Below are 25,013 nucleotides of genomic sequence, written 5' to 3' on the forward strand. Positions count from 1 at the left end.
ATTGTTAGCTCCAATATGTTATGTGATAGGTCCAATCGATAAAAAGTTCTTAGAGATATGCCCCTAGTTCTAGTTTAAACTCATGCACCTTGTAGGTAATATGCCCCCAAAAAAGACCAAAATTATGTACAAAGATTGATGACAAAGTGTGTATAGACTGGTGATGCTTAGGCAAGATAAAAAGGGACATTAACTAGTTCATGAGCCATGGTCAAGGAGCCAAGGATGTCTTGTAGGATGATGGATATGATCAAGAAATGAAAAAAGGGGAACAAACCAGATGGAATCTTGATAGATGGAGGATCAACAACTGATTACACATGGTGCTTGTTTGCCAGGTTTTCACCATGGTACTTGCCCAAAGCGCCTATTTGCCAAGTTTTCACTTTTGGATAGGATTTTTCTCTTGACTCAAATTTTCATACCAAGACGCTTGTTTTCTAGGTTTTCATCAAGGCATCCTTTTTTTCATGACTTTTTTCACTTTTTTTTTTTTTTTTTGGTAAGGACATTTTGCTACTTTTTTGATATTTTTTCAAGACCTTTTTCAAATTTTTAATATTTTTTTAGGACTTTTAGATAGAATCAAGAACTTTACTGACCAATGTTGAGAAGAAATTTGTTGTTTCTAATGCTAGCTGATAATCTCTAGATCCATGACTAACCATAACTACATAGGAGTTGTTCTGAGTTTGTAGCTAAAATCAAACCACTAAAAAGGCCTCAAGATATACCATCATGTATCATATGTAAGACAGTGTATGCCTCTTGTGAATCAAGACATCTAAGGATGAATGGATCAAAAGATGTGCTATGTGGAATGTCATTGATGATGACATATGAAAAGGCTTGTTGGATAAAGGTTTGATTTTGGTTATTGGACAAATTAGGTAGCTGGATTTGGGGATAAACAACTAGATATAAGGGAGGGTTGGGAGGGTTGAGACCAATGACCTTCCACATGAATGCTAATCAAGGGAGCTCCAAAAGACTTTGTGGCAAGTTGAACACTGGAACACTGATATTCATGGCATCATAATTTTCATCTTGTATCCTTGGGAGCTACTTAGCTTTTGATTTTTTATGGTCTAATGGTGCCTTTAGATTTTCACTAAGAGACCTAAGCTTGCTATCTTTTTTTTCTTTTTGCTTTGTAACTAGAAGGTGGATTTGGCTCCCCAAAATATGCCAATGTGTTCACTTCAGGAGTAATTGCTTCTATATGATCACCAAATTTGATGCCTTCATATATATCAAAGTCTATTGTGAGTGTGTCATCATTGTCAAATTGATCAAAAATTGGTGGTCCACATTGGTCCCAGTCCAATAGTTCAGGATAACTTGAGGGGATGTGATCATCAATATTGAATGGGTTTTGGTTGAAGGTAGATATATGGGTATCTGATTCAATTGGGTCATTAGTGTTATGCTCAGAAGCTAGAGTATTATTAGTTTCAGCTGGGATATCCTTAGATGCCTTTTCATCATTCAAAACATCCATAGTCTTACACGTAGGTACCTTAGTACTAGGAGGACCTATTTGTAATGGTTTAAATCTAAGCCACAAACTAGGAGGTTGTCCTTTTGTAGTGATAGGTTCAACTATACCTTGTTTCTAACATCCAAGACCACTATAGCCATCATAGTCTTTTTTTTGCATGATAGTAAACCCAAGTCCATAGTTTCTAGGAGATATCAAAGTGGGTTTTTGTTCTACTTGTGCTTTCTCAATATATACATATCTATCCTCATCAGTAGAAGTGGTATTTTGAGTACTAATCATAGAGTATTGTTCTTGTAATAGTTGTGATTTACCATAAGATTGGGGAGAAACTGGTGACTCCCTAATGTCAGATACGTGAGACATAAAGTATTCTCCACACCCATTGTCTTCAATATTCATCTTTTCCTTGGCCTTACTAAGGAGTATATCAGCATCTACATACTTAGAGGAATTTGTGGGTTGTGCTTCATTGTTTGTTGGGATTTGGTATGCAGTAGCATCTCTTAGATTAGCACAAAACTAGAAAGGATATGGATTTCTAGGGATGGTAACATCTACATTCTCATGGGAAAAATTTAGACATTGATGATATGTAGAGGGTATTGCTTTCATAGCATGAAGCCAAGGGTGTCCTAGTGTCATGTTACAATTCATTTCTATATCTAGGACATGGAAAAATGTATCTTAAATAGCTGGGCCAACTCTAATAGGTAATGTGATGGCACCCTTAGAGAAGCACTCACCATCATCATAAGCTTTTATTGTGATTCTTTGAGAGGGATACACATTGTCTTTAGAATAACCCAAACCTTTGACTACCTTAAGAGTATAGATGTTCAGTCTTACTCCTCCATCTATTAAGACATGTTAGACTTTAACATTGTGGACAAAGACTTCGAGGTGAAGAGGCTCATTGTGGTTGGGTTTGTCTTTAGGAATATCCCAAGGGGAAAAAGTGATATATGTTGTGATGTAGATAGGTTACCAACCATGGCTTGGAACTGGGCAACATCAATGCTATCTAGGACTACTGATTCTTTAAGGGCTTGATCCAAGAACTTTTGATGTTGGGGAGATGGACATAGTAGGTCCAAGATGGATATTTGTGCATGGCTCTTACCAAGTTGTTCAACAAGGCTATAATCAGACGAAGTAGGAGTAGTAGGTCTACTAGGGGGGTATACGTCTAGTAGAAGTAGTAGGTCTAGATGAAGCTCTAGGTAGGGTGATCTTGGTATGGCATGTAGTGGCAACACAATGAGGGTCTTCAACCTTTAAAGTGAATGTGGATATGTAGGAATCTAACTCATTGAAATAGTTGATAGTATAGTCATATCCCATGTGTGTGTCATTCCCATTAGCTTGTGAGTTTGAGTTTGAACTAGAGGGTTTCTCTTTGTGATGAAGCCCCAAAGGATCTTTGAAAATAGTGTGGTTAGAGTTGGATGCTAATAGTGATAGATCCACCATTATTACACCATCATCAATGAGGCCTTGTATTGCATGTTTTAGTTGATATCATGATGAGGTCTTATGCCCTTTGGTGTAGTTGTAATCATTGTATTTGTTGTCATCCCACCAGTCGGCTTTAGTCAATGGTTCATCTTTGATTGGGGGTAACTGCAAGAAGTTATTACTCAATAACTGTTGTAATGTAGTCTCAAGAGTTGTCCCCAGTGGTGTGAACTTTTTTTCCTTGGTTCTAGGATGCCTTCAAGGTTTGTCTTGTGTGGAAGTCTCAGTCTTCTACTATTGAGGTGTTGTTTGATTGGGAGTTTGTGAATTTGTAGGGTTTGCACATTTCAAAGTCAATTGAGGTTGTGATGTACTAATTGTTCATGCATCCACAATGTCATCATTAGTCACATTCTTGTTTTTGGAGAAAATTTTTGGCTTGTCATTATAGGAATTGGTGTTTTTGTTTTCCTTGTTTATCTTGAGGATTCCCTTATAGATAAGAGCATCTTCTGATTTTGAGTTCATGCATTAAGTCTGGGACTAGGTTTTCAATGCACTAGTTAACTTTTTGTTCTTTAGGAATGTCTAGTGAGCATTAACTGACTAAGCTTCTCCAATGAAGTAAGAATGTGATGAATGGCTCTCCTACCTTTCTTTTAGTTGAGCACAAGTTAGAAAGTGTCACCTCATTTGTAATGTTAAAGGAAAAGTGGGAGATGAAATTGTTTTCTAGTTCCAACAAGGATTTGATATTACCAAGAAGTTTGGAGTATTGAGTTTGGTACATGAAGCACAAAATTCTCTAATATGATCAAAATTATTGTGGATACATGTTTAAGGGGTCTGAAAGTAAAGGTTGTGATGCCTTGATTTGTTCTTTGCCAATGGTTTATTGGGTTTTCTTGCTCTTCTTCTATTTTGGAAAAGGTTTTGGTTGTGTTTGTGCCTCAGAAAACAAAGGTTGATAAAGTTCCTCAAGTCTCTGGGTTGATTGTGTCCTAGTAAGTGTTGGCATGATACCTAAGAATGCAAATGCAATGGAGGGAAACCTGAATGGACATTTTGCCTCCCAAGTGAACATCTAAACTACAAACTATGCTCAGATAGTACTAAGTGCACCCATGACATAGTTGGGGGTTTAAAAGGTAAGCAATTGGTAAGTAAGAGGCATGCAATCAGTAAATAGAGGTACTACGATGCTTTTGAGTGTTTTGAGCGATTTAGAGTGTTTCCTAAGGTCTTGGGATGTAATGCAAGGTGTAGAAGTGCAGATTAGGGTTCTAGAACCTAGAATGAAACACCTAATTACCAAGTGCATCCTAAAACTACCAAGTGCATCCTAAAAATACCAAGTGCACACTTGGAGTGTGTAGTTGGTAAAATAGGGTTGCAGTTGGTAAAAGAGACCAAAACTTGATAACTAAGATGTGGGTATGCAAGATATGAGTGTTTTTGGGATTTTTAAGTGTTTAGGGATGTTATGAAATGTGAGGAAATTCTAAATGAACTAAGGTTTTGACATGAAAAGTGAAAATGTGAATGCAAGGTACCATTTTAAACTTTGACTAGAGGTGATGAAAATGAATCTAAGGTGTGCGAAATGACAATTAGGGTTATGTTTTGGACTTGCTAAGGATGCTAAAGGTTTTTTTATGCAAGGTATATTATGCAAGGGATGGTTTACAAAGGTTGATAATGATGTTTGAGATATGAAAAATGAGGGTAAATGATCAAGATGACAATTTGGTTGAAGGACAATTTGATAGGGTTTGGTAGTGAAAATGGTGCTAAGGTTTGAACCATGAAAGATGAAGGGGATATACCACTAGGGTAAGTCAAAATGACATTTAGGGACACTAAGAATATGAAAATTCAATGAAAAGGGTATATGCAAGGTTTGAAATTAGGTAGAATCTTTACAAGGTATTAACCTAAGAGTTTAATGTTATGACAATAGACTTTGGATCTTGACCAAAAAAAGGACAAAAAATGATAAGATCAAAATGAAAAAGCCAAATCTACTTTGAAATAGGTAGAATTTGACTAAAGAAAATGATAAAAGAAAATGATAAAATGACCATGGTCAAGATCCATCATCCATTGACACAATGTAATACACTAGAGTTCATACTTTTGTTTAGATTTTTGGCTAAATTCAAAGGTTTTGGGGGTTCAAAATGATGTTTTAGGGACTCAAAATGGTGGTGATTCTGAGTAGATATATAATATGGACAATACCTATGATGAAAAATGTAATTTTGGGTGCAACATGCGGTTTTGGGTCAAGTGCAAAATGGGGATATACAAAGGCTCCTACATGCAATTTTGGGGTTCTAAAGTGTAGCTTGGGGGCCCAAAATGACCATGCAGGTGCCCAAGTGCACCCTAACAATGTCAAGTGTACTCAAATAGTACCAAAAACATCACTGACACACTTGGACCTAGTTTGGGTGCAGTTGGTAGTTTCTGGGCGCAATTGGTAAGTCAAGATGAAGGTTTGCTAATTCTAAGTGGTATGGTTACCAAACTGGTATGCCAGGAAGCTAAGATGTTGAGGTTTCTATTATGATGGGTTGGGAGATGTAGAAAAAAGGTTATGACCTAAGGAATGATTTCATAAGTGAAGGAAATGAATAATAGGTGATGTAGAATGCAAATCTAGGCAAGCTAATGCAAGGGGAGCTAACCAGGTACTTAAAGACACAGTTGAAGCCCCAAAATGTTATTTGGAATCCAAAACTAGTTTGAGGACCACCAAGTGGACCCAAAAAATTTAGACTACATTAATGATATAGTTACCAATCTTAGGATGCAATTGGTAGTTTCAAGATGTAGTTGGTAAAATGGGTTGAAACTAAGGCAATTTTGGGAGTTATGTTTTCTAGATTGATGCTATATAGAGGTACACAATAGGGGGCAGTGTTAAGAATAGTATGAATGCTCAAAATGATGCTTAAGGTACCTAGAATGAGGGTTAAAGTGTGCAAGATGATGGGTAGGTATGCAAAGATGCAAGGTGGTGGATGCAAAGTGTAGATTTTGAGATTGGAATGCAAAAACTAAGGGAGGTAAACTAAACCCAAATGGGTACAATATGAAAGGTAATGGATATGAAATGAGAACTAAAAGGTGCAATATGAAATCTATATGATGCAAGAATGAGGCCTAGACTAGGGTGAATGCAAGTGGAGCGTATGCAAGAATGAAATCTACATTTTGCCAAGCACATTTAGAATAACAAGTTGTCATGTTTTCTAAGGTTTGAATGTGTTGAACCAAAGTTTGCAAAGTTTGGACAAAAGTCAAAATGTTTTTCCAATGTATAATGTTTTGACAAGTGTTTGTAAGTTTCCAAGGTGTAAATCTGAATGTTGGGTATTATCTTGATTAATGTTTCACACACATGCAAGACACATTAAGACAAGAATAGTTGTTGCTAAAAGTGAACAAACACACCACAATCTATGTGTTTAGGACTATATCCACTGAATTCCTCCTTTAACCAAAGTTTAGCAGTGCTTATCCATAGGAGAAAATGGAGGATCTTGGCAACACAAGCTCCCCCTTACAACACACTCACTTCTTGGGGCTAGCAAGATTCACTTCCCAAGGGGCATGACTTCCAAAAGGATCGTTTCCTCTACTAAGAACTACGAGAATGTAGGATGTCTTCGCAGGCATGGGTGACCCCTTGAGCTAGTGGATAGAAAGGATTTTGGCCATAAAACATGGTTTTTAGTAAGGGCATTCCATTTGGAAAGTTAATGATAAACTTCCATAGAAGGTCTCCTAGCCCTAAGAACTAAGATTTGATGCACCACAAGGGTACTGGAGGAGAGCTAACATGTAGCAATACCACCAACACGACTTTCACCGTAATTGAATTTTATATAGTAGCTAGAATGTTGACCTATCTTTTGGCCTATTACCACTCTAAGGTCATCCACTAGCATACCCAATATCAAGTATCTTGGTGCAAGGTAGGCCTCCTATAGAAGTTACACTAATTTCTTTTACACCCAACATCCACAAATGGCAAGGGGAGAGGATACATCTAATGTAACCCCTAGGGATTTAAACACTATAGACATGCTAGGAAAAAAAGAAAAAGTTAATTTTAAGCACCAAAAAAAGTGTTATGTAAGCTAGAAAATCCACACACATGGTTTTGACAAACACACAATTTCTTCGACAATGTCCTACAAAGTAAGCATTACTAGTTTATTATGACCATCTCTTCATCCCACAATTTCCACATGCTGCAAGTAGACCATTAGTAACACAAAATCATCTAATATATGTTCTAGAAGGAAATGGAAAACTTACATGCAAATTCTAATTGATGTATGTGCTTACAATGAACCAGGTGTGCTCTAACATAGCAGGTGGCACCCTAGAAGGCCAAAATGGCTCAGAACACTCCCAAGTGTGCTCAAATAGTGAAAACTACATAAATTATGTAGTTGGGGCCTAGTTGGGTGTATTTTTTAGTTATAGGATGTAGTTGGGAGGTCAGGTGCAAACTATGGAGAAATGGTGCACTAAATGAGACCTAGAAACTACAAATCTTGAAAGCTACACTCCCAAGTGTGCCAAAATAGTGTAGACTACATAAATGATGCAATTGGTAATTTTTGGATGTAGTTGATAATTTAGAAATATAAAAAATAGGTTTTGGTGGCATCTGGACTCCTAAAATTACTCCTGGGGGTCCCAAGTGCACCTTGACAGAGCAAAGTGCACCCTAAGATAGCGAGCTAAAAAAATGCATAGAATGAAAGGACAAAACCATATTACTAGACCCCCTAATTAATCTAGGTGTTAAAAGGATGAGAAAATAGTCATTAAACCCTTCCAAGTGAGCTCCTTCCTTGCACCTACAAGCACAAAACAAGAAAACCCAAGTTAGATATGCATTTTCATGTCGGGTTCACCAAATGTAGTACCTAGAAAATGAGTTAAATGCATAACATACTATGATAAAATCACAAACTCAATCAACATATGTTAGCACCCACTAGTCTACCATGAAAGCCAAACTAATCAAAAGAAGCAAACAGAAGGTTAGAAACCCCCTTTCTCATTTGTAGCTCCCATGTCCTTCTTTCTTCTCCAAATGGTTATAGCTCTGAATATAGTGCACACAATATTGAAGCAAATTCTATGATAGGGATAATTCCATGATAATACTCTAAGTGTGATTTTAGTGTAAGAGCAAGGATGCAAACTGAAAAGAAGCTAGGGACTCAAAGACTCAAGAATTAGGACCTAAGGACTCAAAAACTAGGACCTAAGGACTGGAAATGAGAGAAAGAGTGCTCATTTTATAATGGGCATGGAGGAAGAGAGAATTGGATTTTTCATCCTTAGATATGTGATGTGTCAAGATATTCCTTTGAGAATCCATGACGCATATGAAAAAATATGCCAAATGTAGGATTCTATGACACATGGAAGTCAAACTTGACTAAATGTGGAAGAGAATCTATGGTGTGTCACAAGACACCCCAAACCACTTAAAACCAAGAATCATATGATAAATAAGCCAAATATGGACATGCATAAGAGAATAAGAATCTTTGATTATGAAAAATCTTAGCCAAGTGTCAAAGGGGAATACATGAGGTGTCATATCCAAGTGTCATGATGATGCAATATTTTATGGAATATTTGAATTAAAAATCCTTTTATTCCACAAAATAAGAATTAGTAGAAAATGGAATTAATGATGGAAAATGGAACTTAGGAAATTGTGAATTTCTGTGGTTTTTGGATAATGAATCAATTTATTAAAAAAATTAATTAATTGAGGATGATAATTAGGAAGAATAATTAGAAAGAATAATAGGATTAAATTATGGGTTATTTAATCCTAAAGGGAAAATTTGTAGATGATTGGCCAAATTTTAATTAAATAAATTCGACAGTACCCTTTGATGAAAATGTGATGATAATATAGATTGAATAAGATGATGACAAGTAGACCAAAGTCATGGTTAGATTGATTGATTAGAGTTGATAACATGTCAAAGACACATGACATGAATTGATTGATATGTAACATTTAGCCGACATTGTAAATACTACAAGATTGAAATTGATTGAAAAGGTTTGATCATAATAACATTAATGAACACTATCAATATTATTAAAATGGTTGATAATGCCATGATCTAACATTGAAAGCCTCAACAACATCAAAGATTGGATGACATAAATGATAGTTTGACCTAGCACTGAGAGCCACAATATTATTAAGGTCAGATTGATAAGATTGATAGGTTGATAGGTTTCCAAGGCACTAAAAGCCACAACAATACCTAGGATCAGCTAAATGATGATTGATTTGGGATGTTTGACATGTTTTGGATTGATTAGGATTGATTCTGAGTTGATTTGGTGTGATTTTGAGTTGATATGAAATTATTTTGAAATTGATGTGAAAGAGGATATAAATGGTAAAGTATGATCAATTTTGCCAAAATATTGAAGTTAGTAGAATGAGAAAATGGGAGAAATTAGTATGACAAATTGGTGAAACTGTAGATGTGAACCATTTTTGAGCATCTATAACAGGGAACCTTAATTCCCATAAATGGACTGTAGAGACCATAGGGTGGCATTAGCTTACAATTTTGGAAAAAAGCTATCAATTTTTTGAAAAATCAAATGATTGAGTTTTCAAATACTAGATGACTCGGCTTCAACTATCCAAGTTAGTGGTGAACCCAATTATATCCTTCCACACAAGCCTTTCCTTTCACTGCTAACAATTTACATTGGACCCACTTCTACCTTTGGAGACATATCATGCTCTCACTATGTCATCAAGCATAAAAATTGAGAAACTTCCCATGGTGTCATAGCGGACATCATCGATTTCCCTTGCATCAAGTGGTAGAACTCATGCAATAATATTACAATGAATAGGAAGGGCCTATGCTATTTTCATTTGATCACTATGTTACTAGTGGTAAAGTTCATGCAATTTCTCATACAAAAACACAACCACTATTGATCCTAAAGACATCTAATGATGTCAATCAATAGGAAAATTTCCTTTAGCATAAATCCTCAGTGGCATTTCACATCATACCATTCTAACATGCTAACATGACTATTAATGAAATGTGATTTTTATGGTGCCACCTTTAGGTTTTGATTGTAGTGCAAGGTAGGAGAATCCCCAAAGGAGATGTCCTAGCCCCTAGAAACAACCACGCACTAGAAATAATACAACAATAAAACAATAAGATAGGATCTGATACCAAATCAATACTATTTATTCATACATATAACTGATCACATGTAATATTCGTGAATATGAGGGCTTACAAGTTAGGGAAAACTATAAACAACAATTACAAAATTAGTTTTGCAAGATCCAACATACAAACCCAATCCCTGCTAGTCTAGATAAATAACTGGATAATAACACCAAGAAGAATTCCATACTTGTACACTTAGGTCCACCAAGCAATCCTCTGGTTCTCAAGTTGTAGTCATAGCTCTTCAAAATTTACATATAGAATTCATCCCTTTTTCTAATCTAGAATGATGACTTCTTCCTAAAGGATCAACAAGACCCCTTACTTATACCCAAGTAAGCTAAAATTCAGCCTATCTCATTAAAAAATAAATTAAATCCCTTACATTAAATATAGGTTAAGCCACAAGTCAGCTACAACACAACACAAATTGAACAAAGACCAATACTGGCACTTGGCATGTATAGGAACACTCAACATCCACTAGAAAACTTGTCACCAATATGTTCAAACATGAAGGATCACTTGACATCGACTTGAAAACTCAGCACCAACAAGTTCACTCGGCATCCACTAGAGCTATAGTAACTCAACATCCACTACGAGCTCAACAGCAATATAAAATTGGAAACCAGTGGCACTCGGCTCCAACATGCAAGATTGCAAGAAAGCCTAGGATGATCCTACATCAAACACCCCAATTTCAAAAATATGTTCTAGTAACTAGGATTCAACACATAAATCTAAAGTTGGTCCTTCACATACATATCCTCCAAATCACCAACTTGTACACTCTTTCCCTTGTTCTTTTCCTACTTCTTCACATCCATTGTAGTTGTATGGTAGGTCTACTTTCCACACTAATATCCAACCTTCTTAGAAACTACCAACTCAACTTGGCTACCAATACTCATGTTCATCCTACCTAGCTCTTCATTTTGAAAAGGAATTAGGGAAAAATTTATGCTACCCTTCTCAACAATAAACACATTCTTGACACAATCGTGCACAACCTTGGAATCATACTACCAAGGTCTACCAAGATACACATGACAACTACTCATGTCCATAATATCACAAAATACTTGATCCTTATACTACCCAATCTAGAAATCAAAAAGGTATTTCTTCCTCACTTCTAAGCATGTTCACCTTGCAACCAACCAATCCTATAAGGATAAGGATGTCCCACTCTCTTCAAATCAAGTTTCTAAACCATCTCCTTAGCAACAAGGTTATTAGTACTACCACCATCAACAATCATCTTACAAACTTTACAACCAGACGTACAACAAGTCCTCAACAAGCTAGTCCTCTCACAAGATTCCAATGTGCTCTCCTTAACTAGTACTCACCAAGCCAAAAAACTTTCTCCTTTCTTAGGCTAACTATCTTGAACTACAACCTCATTCATAATAATAGTTTTCCTACAAATTAAACATTTAAAAGATCTATTTCCTTCTTTCTCACATCTGAAACAATTACCTCTAAACCCACCACTATCTATCCTCCTTTTTAGATGAGGAGGTTTTGGTTCACCTTCAACACTTGGTTTAGATTATGCCAAACTATCCTACTTCTCCTTCCCTCTAGCATTACCTTGACTTTTCATTTTCAACTTATCCTCTACCTTCAAAGCATATAGATAAGCATCCTTAGCTGAAGAAATATTCAGCATACCAACCTCCTCCTAAATATTGAATCTCAAACCATTAATGTACCGAGCTACCTTTTCCTTTGACAATTCTTTATGACCAAACTGAATAGTCAACTTGTAGAACTCTTTAGTATAATCTTTCACAAATATATCCTTATATTTCAAATTCTGTAGTCTTTTAAACAACTCAAGTTCATAATAAATAAGAATGAACTTAACCTTCAACTTAGTTACCATCAATCTCCATCTAGCGACCTTCATTTCACCTTCCTCTTCTCTATCTCTTTGCAATTATTTCTACCAAAGTGGACCATGTCCTTTCAACTTAGTTTATTCCAACCTCAATTTGACTAGATCCTCAATATCCTCAATCTCTAAGTGGTCTTCCAATTCATCAATCCAATTCATCAAGTTTTTAGGAGTCAAAAGTACCTAAGAAATTAGAAACCTCCTTCTTATGTTTCAGCTTCAACTAAAATCTAGAACTAGCAAATAGACCAGCCCTAGTTCTAATAGGCCCCTCCACATGATTAATTTTATCTTCACCACTAGATCTAGTAGCTTCAAAGTCTTTAGAAGCTTCCTCATAACTACCTTTAGTACCCACATGCCTAGGTACACCACCTAAAACACTTACAATTTTAGTGATCATGTCACTCTTCATAAATGAAATCTCAAATCTAAACTTTGCTTTTATCTTCTCTGAGATTCTTTCTTCTGCAACATCACTATGATCATAAATTTCCCTAGGGTCCACTCTTCTTGGAGGCATCTTCCAAAATTTTAGCAAATCCTAAGCAATAGATCCACCAATCTAGAAGATCAATCAACCACATGATCAACCTTCTCCACCCCAAGATCCTGATGCAGATTGCCTCAACTTTGGAAATTTTCCAACACATTCAAGAACAACCCTGCTCTAATACCACCTGACATAGTGTAAAGTAGGAGAATCCCCAAAGGATATGTCATAGCCCCCAACAAAAACCACATAGCATAAAAAATAAAAGAATGCAACAAAAAGACAAGATTGATACCAAATCACAACTCTTTATTCATAGATATAGCTAATTACATGCAATATTCCTAGAGGTAAGGCCTTCTATGTTAGGGCCAACTACAAAAAAAAATTACAAAATTAGTTCTATAAGATCCAACTAGATCCTACATACAAACCCAATCTTAGCTAGTCCAGATACATAATCTGATAAGAACACCAAGAAGAATTCAATACTTGTACCCTTAGGTCCACCAAGAAATCCTTTAGTTCTCAAGACATTGTTGTAGCTCTTCAAAATTTGCATCTACACTTCATTCCTTTCTCCAATTTGGAATGATGACTTTAACCTAAAAGCTCTACAAGACCCCTTATACCCAACTAAGTCACAAGTTGGCCTAACTCATTACACACTAAATTAAATCCCTTACATTAAATATAGGTTGAACCACAAGTTGGCTACAACACTAAATTAAACACCCATACATAAATTAAATACCAAAAGTCTACTCACAGACAACTCAACATAAATAGATCCATGACCAATATTGGTACTTAGCATATATAGGAACAGTCAACATTCACTAGAAATCTTGGCACCAATAAGTTCACTTAGCACATGAAGGAACACTCATTATTCACTAGAAAACTCGACACCAACAAGTTCACTCAGCATCCACTAGAGCTACATTAACTTGGCATCCACCTCAAGCTTAGTAGCAACAAAAAAATGGAAATCTCTAGCACTCAGATCCAACATCTAGGATTACAAGAAAGCCTAGGATGCTCCTGCATCAAGTTTGGTCCTACAATATTTCTTTTAATGGGTGGTCTTTATGGTGCAAGGGATAAAGATCTTGCAATTTTCCATAGAAATAATGTGACCACCATTGATCTTAGGAAGATCTGACGATGTGGATCACTCACCATAAAACATGGTTTATTTATTAACTAGGTCTCATGGCTTGGTCTCCATGTCACTAACATTAAATTACATGTGATTTCTTATGGCAACAAGGCAAAAACCCTTGATCTTAAAAAGATCAAGGGTTACATTAAATCAATTATTTTTTCAAAAATAAACATGAACTTGTAGAAAAAAAAAGATAGAAGCTTAGGTTAAAAAGTATTTTGGAATCTTTATGAAACACATTAACAAATTTTTAAAAGGTTCCAAGAAATAGAAAGGGGTGATTTTTAAATGATTTCTCCCACTCAAATACTTTGAAAAGGCACATAACCCAAAATATTTTCTAGGGAAATAATTTATTGAAACAAAATTTAGGGTTTTCTAGGGTTACCAAAATTCAAAGCACCAAACCCTAATTTTCACATAGGAACCTAGAACATTCATATCGAGTTATATTCATATTGGCATGAAGTGAAAACATGACCAACACGTAACCAACTTGATCTTTATGTTGTTATTCTATTAGATACCATAGAAGACTACTAAGTTGACATCAATGATAAACTTAGTCATGAATGGAACATATCATCATACTAACATATCAAAAATACTCCCCCATAGAAATATCATCAACATTAATGCTTCCAACAAAGTCTAACACCATAGCATGGAAGAATGTCTATACAATGTACAAGCCAAGTGACTAGGTTGTACAAATTATTTATGACAAGGATGATGACGAATAAAATATAGAAAAAGATAATAAAGAAAATATAGATGATGAGGAAGTAGAAAGTATGGAAGAAGATGATCTTAAAGATGAAGAAGCTCAACAAACTATGGGAGGAGATCTTCATCAGATAAAGACTATTGAAGACTCGGATGCAAAGAAGATAGTAGTAGAGGCAATGACCTCTATTCCCAACTCTTCGTCCAAAGCCTTGGTATTGTCTAGCTTAGAAAAGGTTGCTACAAAGTTACATAATGGAAACATTGCTTTAACAAGAACTCAATTAACCATTAGAGCAATATTACTAAGTTTTGGAAGAAGATGATCCTAAAGATGAAGAAGCTAAACAAACTATGGGAGGAGATCTTCGTCAGATAAAGAGTATTGAAGACTTAGATGCAAAGAAGATAATAGTAGAGGTACTGACCTCTCTTCCCAACTCTCCATGCAAAGAATTGATGTTGTCCAACTTAGAGAAGGCTGCTACAAAGTTAGGTAAGGGAAACATTTCTTTAACAAGAACTCAATTAACCATTAGAGCAATATTATCGAGTTCATTAATTAGTGAAGTTTCCATCCCCTTATCTGTCAAGCAGTAGGTTCCAATCACTCCAACATCAAGCCTAAATGAGTCATGGAAAGGTATTGCAAACATTTCAATTGTTAGCATAATTTCTCCCACATCTATTACTATTCCTACCATTTCTACTATTATTTTTACTATTTCTACTATTGTTACTACCATGGAAAGTGCAATAATAGTGGAGGTTAAGCCTCAACCAAGCACTAGTCTATTGAGTAAAGGAAAAGAAAATGTTCCTTCCATTCAAAAAGAAAAAAATAAAGAGGTAGAAGTCCCTAATGAAGAGACTAATCTAGAAAAGGACATTGTGATACCAGAATTAGATCTTTCCAATTTTACTCCTAATCAAATGGATACCCCTGGTGAGGTTTGGAAGAAGAGGGCCAAACAACAAAAACTCAGAGAAGAGAAGAAAAATAAGAAAAACCAAGTACTCAAAGACATCAAAAGCATATTTATGGATACAATGAATATTTAGGTTGATGAGAAACAACCTATTTTGGACCAATTGGTTGAATTTATTCACAAGTACAATGAGGACATTACTGGGAAAGATAAACTTCTATAGAGGGCAGAAAGAACATTTGAGGATATAGCACCAAGTAGAATTGTCTACAATGATTGATACATTTGAAATATCAATAAATAATTATGCTTCTTTGTTTGTAAAGTGATATATCTAACTCTACAAAGGAGATAATGGATAAAGTATCCGAGATTGATAATGATATGAAGGCAAGTGCACATCAATTGTCACTTAACCCTAGTTACACTTCTACACATTTTGTGAAAATTAGATACTTGACAAACCTTCAGGCCAAATTGTTAAGGGAAGAAGCCAAGATAATGGATACACTAGTAGAGAAACAAGGCATGATCCTTCGCAATGAGGATTGAATGCAAAAACACATTACACATGCAAAGGCATTGATCCATGACAATAATTATTCTATAGCAGATCATGTAATGGAGTTGTCAGATGAGGTACATATTGCATTGCATTAGTTCAAAGATATTACAAGAAATTGGGAAAAAACAATGTCCATACTTTTGAAGGTACACAGTGATTTTCTTTCACATATTGGTATAACCTTGTAATTTTTTTGCATCTTTTTGCATTTTTATCAAAATGGGGGAGTTATATTATCATACTCCAAATATGTATATACACAAGGATAATTTGGAAAGAAACATATGTAGACTACAATCAAGGTAGATATGAAGCAGACTATGTTTACAAAACCAATTTTGAAAAATAAAAATAAAAACAACAAAGAGGTTATCGAGCTACAACAGTAGGCACTAGTCAAAACAAAGTCGAAGTCATAGATTGTTGATAGGGGGAGTTTTCTACTTATATTCTGAGTATTTAAAGTTTTGGTATGATAAGTATATTTGTGACTAATGCTAAAGGGGGAGATTGTTGACCTTATGGTCAAATCATTTGTTTATTAGAGACTTAACACTTAATTAGTTGGCTACATTGCTACCAAGCTCTACAGTTGCCATTAAGCTTACCATACTATTAGTATTACAAACCATGTGTTTTAGTTTCTCTTGAATCAATCATAAAGATTATAGTTCATTCTAATTTCATTGTCTCTATTGAGCATCTAAGACAGATTTCAGTGTTTGCTAAGCATTACAATAGCGATATATAGAGGAAAAGTGTAGTGTTACTCAAGCATCATAGAGTCTACCGATCCTTCCACTTTATGTGATGAAGAACATAGTTTGAACTGAGCTCTAATATATAACCAAGCTTATCCATTTCTACCAAGATTCTAGTGTTAATGAAGTAATTAAAGATAGTGTTGATTGATCTTTGTGGTATTAACCAAGTAATCTAGTATCTCTTGAGTTCTTCATTATTCACTAATTCATTTAGTACTAAACAAGTTCCTGCTACTCTAAGGGATTAGTATGGAATGAGATTCAACATCAATTGGCTGCCAGAGTCTATCGAGTGTTGATAGTGTTTCCTAAGTATTAGGACATCATAGAGTTGTCTTTTGAACCTAAGTTTCTATAGCTAGCTAATTTTGTGAAAATTATTTGAATTAGGTATTGTATTCAACTCCAAAGAGTAATAATATGGTATAAGGGAAATTAGATACTTATCTATAATAGCCAGGTGATCATTGATATTCAAAGGAATCTCATTTAGCAATTAAGTTTTAGATCAAAGATCATCCATTGGTTCACCCTAACATGTACATCAATCAAATTATTTAACAAGGTGGACTTAATAATATTATTCCAAATCTCCTAATAGAGTGCATACTTCATTGTATGTTGTAAATCCTTTCACAAGGTGGACCTAGCAGTCCTTATTGCTCCTAATAGGGAAAATCACCAAAAGTGATCAATTGTAAGCTTTAATGGGATAACTTTATACTATAGTAATAAAGCTTGTCGGTATCATCCCTATCCTAATTTTTCTATCTATTTGTAAGGTTTATGCGTTACCAATATTGTGTCAAGCATTATGAATATTTACTTCTTTCAATCTTTCATGCATGCAATTAAATCATACTACATTATGAATGTTTAATTGGTAAATTAAAGGATAAGTTTTATTATTTCCTGATTCACACCCCCTTGTTGCATAATCTATACTACATTTACAACACATAGATATTAGGATTTTGATCAGAGTCAACACATACAATAAATTTGTCTAGCTTCTTGGTCATCCTCTTCTTTTCTAGAAACTTCTCTTTCAAACTAATTTGTTATTTTTTTATGTTACCCTTTCTTAGCATAAGCATTCCAGGTCATCCATCATTATCTCAAAAATTCTTTATACATTCCAAGGAATCAACTCTATCAATTGGAATTCATGATTTTCTCATAAACTGCCAAAATATTATCCCTAGCCTAGCAATAATTTTGACACTTGGTGATCACTAGGTTACTTGGTTACTACTAACTTTCTTATAGACAAAAATACTAACACTCAATCAACACTAATGCTCAATAAACACTATTTCTACTTGGCACATATTGTGGCTCCATCAACACTAGCATTACTCAGTACAAATTTCAAGTTCCTTAACCTTCTACTCTGTTGCTCAATCAAGCCTATGTATTTGGTCAATATTTGATCACTTCTTCAAGGCTTCAATACAATTGTCTTTTTGACTTATAATATGATTAAAAAATTAATTTATCTTGTCAAAATTTAACTAACAAGTGTCCATTTTAGTTTCATCTCAAAACTCAACATTCCCTCTAGTAGCTTTGTTATATCCAACTTGTCAAATCCTCTTCAGCAACCATCTAGATGTGACACTCAAATCAGATTACAAACTATCTTACCAATAAGTTTTGATAGCAATGACAACGTAACAATTTTCCCAATTATAGTTTACAACAAGTATATCAATGGGGGAGCAACAAAATTGATTTAGAGATGTTCCTAAGACATTGATTTGATTAGTGAAGAGGATTTGTGAAGATGTTGACTAAAATAATGGAGTGATTACTATGGAATCATATGTTTGATATTCATAAAAAAATAATTTTTTCATATATATTGGCATAAATACCAAAAGAAGATATTGTTAGCATAAATTTTGATGATATTCTTATGGTGGAGTATCCTAGCATTGTTTAAACCATTTAGGAGATTTCTAGTATGATTATATATTGCACCCATGGCAATATTTATCATTGATGTCAACATACTAAAGATTCACAAAGCATTAAAAGGGTGTTGAAAATTGTATAATTCAAGGATTGAAAAGGAGTTCAAAATAGTTGAGGACATGCTCTAAATAGTGTCTTGATGTTGTGGTTAACTGTGCATGTCAAAACTCAAATATTGGTGATCGTTATTGAAGATTTATAGAAGACAGTATACAAAATGAATTCCTAAGAACTAGTTATTGGTAATTAGATTATATCTTATAGAAAATAGATATAATCTATTTGATCATAGTTAGACAAAAGTAGAATACATCATGTTGATAATGTGGTTGAGTTTACAAAGTTTTGAGGTTGCACGTGTGAAGATTTTTGAAGACTTTGAGCCAATAGTATTATATAATCACACAAAAAGAAAAAATGTAGTGTGTGTTGTTTTATCGAAATGAGGTCCTATTGTAATTGAAATTTTAGAATATCGTAAAACTGGCTCAAAAAATAAATTTGAGGGATTGGTATAATGGAAATATTTTTTCCTTTTGATTGTGCAAGCAAAGAAAAAAATTAAGTGAATTATAAGTGTGAATTACAATCAAGTAGACAATTTAATCGAGTAGATGCATGGTGAAAGAGTGATGTAATTGTATTTGACATAGAGTGCTAGTGGGAAAATGATATTTTGGTATTATTCTAAAAGGAATAATACAGAGGCTAGTTTTATAGTGAGTTCAATGGTCTTTCCCCTAAAGCTATTTGGACAATGAGTTCTTCTACCTTCCACAAGTCCTAAGAAGGTTGGAATCTCCTCATAGATATTTAAAGTCTCCTAACAAGAACTAACATGTACTAAGTGCATTTCATTGACTCCTAACAAGATCCATCTTTTTGTGAGGAGCTTATATATTATTACATCATTTTGTGGGTACCATCCCCACTAGATTTTTCACTCTAATCAATGGTTTCCCTAGTAAAAAAATTGGTTTTATTGTGTATTGTCATCTTCTAATGGTTATTTCACTTGTTCATTAAATGTTTCAGTTTTAATAAGGATAATAAATATTGTTTTGATTAGATATCTAATTCACCTTCCCTAATCTTGGAACTATCTTGGTTGACTTTACTTTCTAACATAAGAAAGTTCAAAATTTTTGGACTCATCCATACATAGAAATTATTTGCTCAAGATTTCAAATTTTGTGAGCTTATAATATTTTTAAAAATAAGGTAGGTTCACATGTGGGAAGATGCATATGTTGATGAATAAAACAAATTGTTATATAAGAGGTATATAATCGATTAGGTGAGATCTATATGGAAGTTTTCTTAAAGAAAAATAGGTTTTCATGGAAACTAAAATCTTTTCAAATCTGAAGAGTCAATAATAAAGTTTCATAAATGACCCATATAAATGACTATGTTAATGTTGATGCATCTTATATTTGACTAAAATTAGTATATTTTGTGATATTTACTAAGATATGACTTGAATCTAAATAATTAAATATTATCAATTATTTGAATGGGTCACAAATTTCTAAGTAGGATCATTCAATCCTTGATACTTCTTTTTTTAAGGTTATTAAATTCTTTTCAAATATATGATAACTTCAAGTGGGTTGACCGGATCCCTATAGATGATATATAAGATATAAAATCTCATTTTATAGGTAAAGGCCTCTAGGTTTATTTTATTTTAAATTTTAAAAAATCTATTCTAAAAACTCAATAGTATATTCTACTTAAATGACATTAATTCGATTATTGGTTAGTCCATTCAAGATGGGATGATATCTTTGGATGAATGTGATAGCATATATCTTGTATGTTTTCCATTAAGAATAAAAACTGGTTTTCATAAGGGACTCAAAACCCTAAGAATTAACACATCACATAAATTATTTAATCCCCAAAATAAAATAGTGCCTAATAGAACCAGCATTCCTAGAACCAAAATTAGCTATAAAAAAAAGCATAAAACTAGAACTTTTATTTTTTATCATGGAAAGAATGTATAATAGTTGCAAGTGGCTATCTCAGAAGATTTTTAGTTTCTACATTGTAATTTGATGAGATAAAAAAATATAGATTTATGAAAAAGGGCTACTTCAAAATATGGATATGATTATAATCAAGTTGTATTCAATTGCTAAATTTTATTCCTTTAATTTCCTACTTTTTCTTGTTACTTAATTTTAAGGTAGAAAATTATATCATTGTATAATATATTGAAGAAATTGACCTTCTAGGATGAAAATTGATTACTATATTAGTTAAGTAAAATAAGAAATTAAAATAAAATAAAATGAAGGTCTAAAGTTCGGCTTCCAACTTGAAGATATTTTTAAATAAGAAACAAGGCATTAGAAAGAGCCTAAACCTTTTTAAAAATATTAGCAATATCAAAATAAACTCTAGATAAATAGATAAAGGAAGAGACAACCTAACAAAAAAGTTGAATCCATTATGATACATTTTCACAAAAATCTAAAACATGAAACTACAAACCCAATAGCATGGCTTGAGGAGGTAAAGCCTTATTAGATTAAAACAATTTGGTCATACATTAAAAAAATGTCAAGTAAGTATCTTCCTCTAAAACATAAAACCTTATTCAAAGAAATGCATAATTCATATTATGATAGAGAGCAAGAGCATGGCTTGAGGAGGTAAAGCCTTATTAGATTAAAGTAATTTGTTCATACATTATAAAATATCAAGAGTCTTCTTCTAAAAAATAAAACCATATTCAAAGAAATGCATTATTCATATCATGATAAAGAGCAAGGTGGAGCTTCCTTGACTAGAGAATTGGCATAAAGGTAATTTTGGAAAATAGGGAATTTTGTATTATGAACAAAAGTATTGATTATAGAGAGCAGTTTCAAGGATAATAAAAGAAACATCCAACATATAAGTGAAATAATTTTTTTAATTTCAAGTATTATGCACAAGTGAGGAGGAGGTTTTTAAACTAGAAAATTATAGTAAAATCATCTGGTAACATTGTGGAATCATCAATAATGATATAATTATGCTATTTTAAGGAGGAGGACTTAAAATAGTATACATAAATAAAGTGGAGGTCAAGTTCCCAACAATATCTACAATGAAAAGGGATGTATTCATTTTAACCAACTAAGAGATAAATGTGAAATAAGATAATAAATCATTTATAAAATGATTTCCCCATTTAAATCATTTAAAATATAATTGTATCCAATTACCCAATCATATAGACTATGATAAAAGATAGAAAAAATTATTTCCAATTTATTCATAAGCATATTTACTCTATAACTTTATGATATTCATTCCATCAATTTGATCAGAATAGGAAAAATGTCAGTAAAATTTTCTAGAAGGTTAAATAAAGTATCCAATAATCATTTTATAGAAGATACAATCCAAATTCCAATCCCCAACAATAAAACAAACTAATGCTCATCAAAAGTGTCAAAATAAACAATAAAATGTTATAGTGCATGGGTAAATATTCACCATAATCTCACCGAATGAAATAAAGTGATTATAAACTTTCCATTCAAATTAGAAAGTGATATCTATGACTAATAAAATACTCTTCTCATATAGAAGTCACATTTTCAATCAATTCTTCGAAAACAACCTCTAGGATAGTGGAGGTAGAAAGGATTGTGACATACTTCTAATTTGAATCATGTACAAAGTTTCTACCAAATATATCAATAATGAAATACTTCAAAGAAGAAGTGAAACTCCCATATTTGATCTACCCACAACCACAAAACTTGCATGCCTCTTAGACCTAGGAGAGTCAAGTGTAGAAGTGTATTGGAGCATGCTAGACATTAGATAGGGTAAAGAAAATATAGAAGATGTAATGCGATGATTCAATGGTTTATTGATAAATAGTTTATATTGATTCGTTTACTTTCTTTTACTAGCACTCATCTATTTTTCTTGCTTGATTTTGTTAGTTATAAATGTTTATAACATGCTGCAATGTTTTTGAGTTAATTCAAATGATGTTTAAATATATTTTTTGAAATTTTTGTAACTTTGTAGGGTCCAGGTGATGTGTAGGTGTGGCCTATAAATCATTAGGGTCAAGGTATCATATAAAAAAAATAAAATAAAAAATAAAAAATTAACATCATTTTTGTCAAATTTCATGTAATCTACTATAACACACTTCTAGGAATCTTAAATTTAGTTAAGAGAAGTTTGTAAACCTTTTAATCATCATGTCAATGTCTCGATGTCTTAACATTTGTAGAACAAGGGACCTTCTTTAAAATATTTCTTCTACGAGAGACATCAAAAAATCCCTAGGTACATGATGATGATGGTGGGATGTCAGAGAGTGTTTCACTCAAGACTTTGACACTTCGAAAACATCTTGATAACATAAATGTATAGTTTGAAGCAAGAAGAGATCTTCATGGAACAAGGTTTTAAACTTGATGGCATCTTATAACAATGTCTCAAAACGTGTACCTTATAACATAAGTGAATAGAAAATCAAAAACATATATTTAGAAACTAATTGTCTTCTTCAACATTTTTAATAATTTTTTTTCAAAATTTAAAGTCATGGTTATTCATTGTGATTGTAGAATAAAATTTTTAGATTGTTTTTCATTTTATTATTCTTAAAAAAATTATTTCAATCAAAATCATGAATAATCCAATCTCAACTCTATGGTGTATAGTTAGATTAAATGAATAAAAATTAGAAACATATACCCTAATGGATACCTCATCACAAACAACCCTACAAACTAACTTTCCCATGCATATATTATATAATAATGTAATTATGAATTTAATTTTAAGTGTTCAGTTTTACTACATACTTTTTTAAAAAAAAAATTCAAAAATACATTCCTTTCATTATATATCTACAGTTCCATTCATTGCTTCTAGACTGTTTAATGGTGTTTGATTTCCTCAGCGTGATCATTGTTGCTTATGAATCCATCGTGCATTAGACTAGGCGTCTACTCAGCTTTGATTTGACTCCTTTATTTTCTTCAGATCTTTCAATTGTGTTTTCTTTGTAGACCAGGACTCATGACATACTGAAGATTTCAATAACGAATCACGTCTCTTGGAGGGCTTCAAAAACCGAATCAATGTCAACCAAATCACGCCTCATTAAAGAATATTAAAATCAAATTACATGTCTCAATTGTCTGACTTAGGGAAAAATATCTCTATGTTTCTACATTTACATTTACAAATAAATTGATGCCTTTAAAAAATATCTATTGTCATGGCCACAAGAATCTTCTTATGTCCTATCTTTACTTATGACTTTAACAATAAAATTGTGTATGTCTAGAGTTGTATCATATTCATCATTTTATTAGCATTAGAATCTTAGATACAACTTATATCATTTTTCGGATAAGTTTAAATTTTGATTAAATAAGTTCTTCCTAGGTGCCTAAATTTAATACACAAACTTATCATTAACAAGTAACCACATGTAAGCCAATCTATATGATATGAACAATTTCTTTTTACTATTCTCACAAATAAAGATCCATTGACATGAACTATAATTATTTATGTAAAATGATAGCTCATCCTTTGGCATAATGTAACAATATCCAGTGCATCATTATTCATTTCCCGTCATTGCACAATATATATATTTCAGCTTTAAGTATAGATTGAAGAAATTCCATTTCTATTATTTTCAATCTAAGATAATCATTACGGTCATCTACTATTATTAATCTATTATTAATCACTATAAATATATATTATAAGTATCCAAATCTCTACAACATTAATCTTCATAAACAAGAAATTAGATTATAGTATTTTCCTTCCAATTAATCTTGTGACAAATTATTATTCTTTAAATATCTCAAAAAAACTTATAAAATTTGAATCATGTAACAAAGTGTATATAGATTCAAAAAAATCTTTGCTTTCAAAGGAAATTTTCCTTTCAATTTTAGTAGTTTAATCTGTGTTCTCTTTCTTGATCTCATATGTCATTTCTATTATTTATCTCCTAGTATGTTGAATAAAATTGTGATATAAACTATTAGAAATACATATAACTGTATTTTTAATATATAATGTCATCTTTGTAAATTTTTGTGGTAGGTTTTCATTAATATCAACCCAGTGGATTTATGCAAATAATGGTGATAACCTAAGATTTTTTTTTTGAGAAATAATGTCTCATACTTAATTACATTTAATAGATTTTTTATAAAACATATAAGAAAAATAAAATTAAAAAATACATTATTTTAGAAT

Source organism: Cupressus sempervirens, chromosome 4 (assembly GCF_028749045.1).
Source record: "Cupressus sempervirens isolate cs-2001-9-10 chromosome 4, ASM2874904v1, whole genome shotgun sequence".
Lineage (NCBI taxonomy): Eukaryota > Viridiplantae > Streptophyta > Pinopsida > Cupressales > Cupressaceae > Cupressus > Cupressus sempervirens.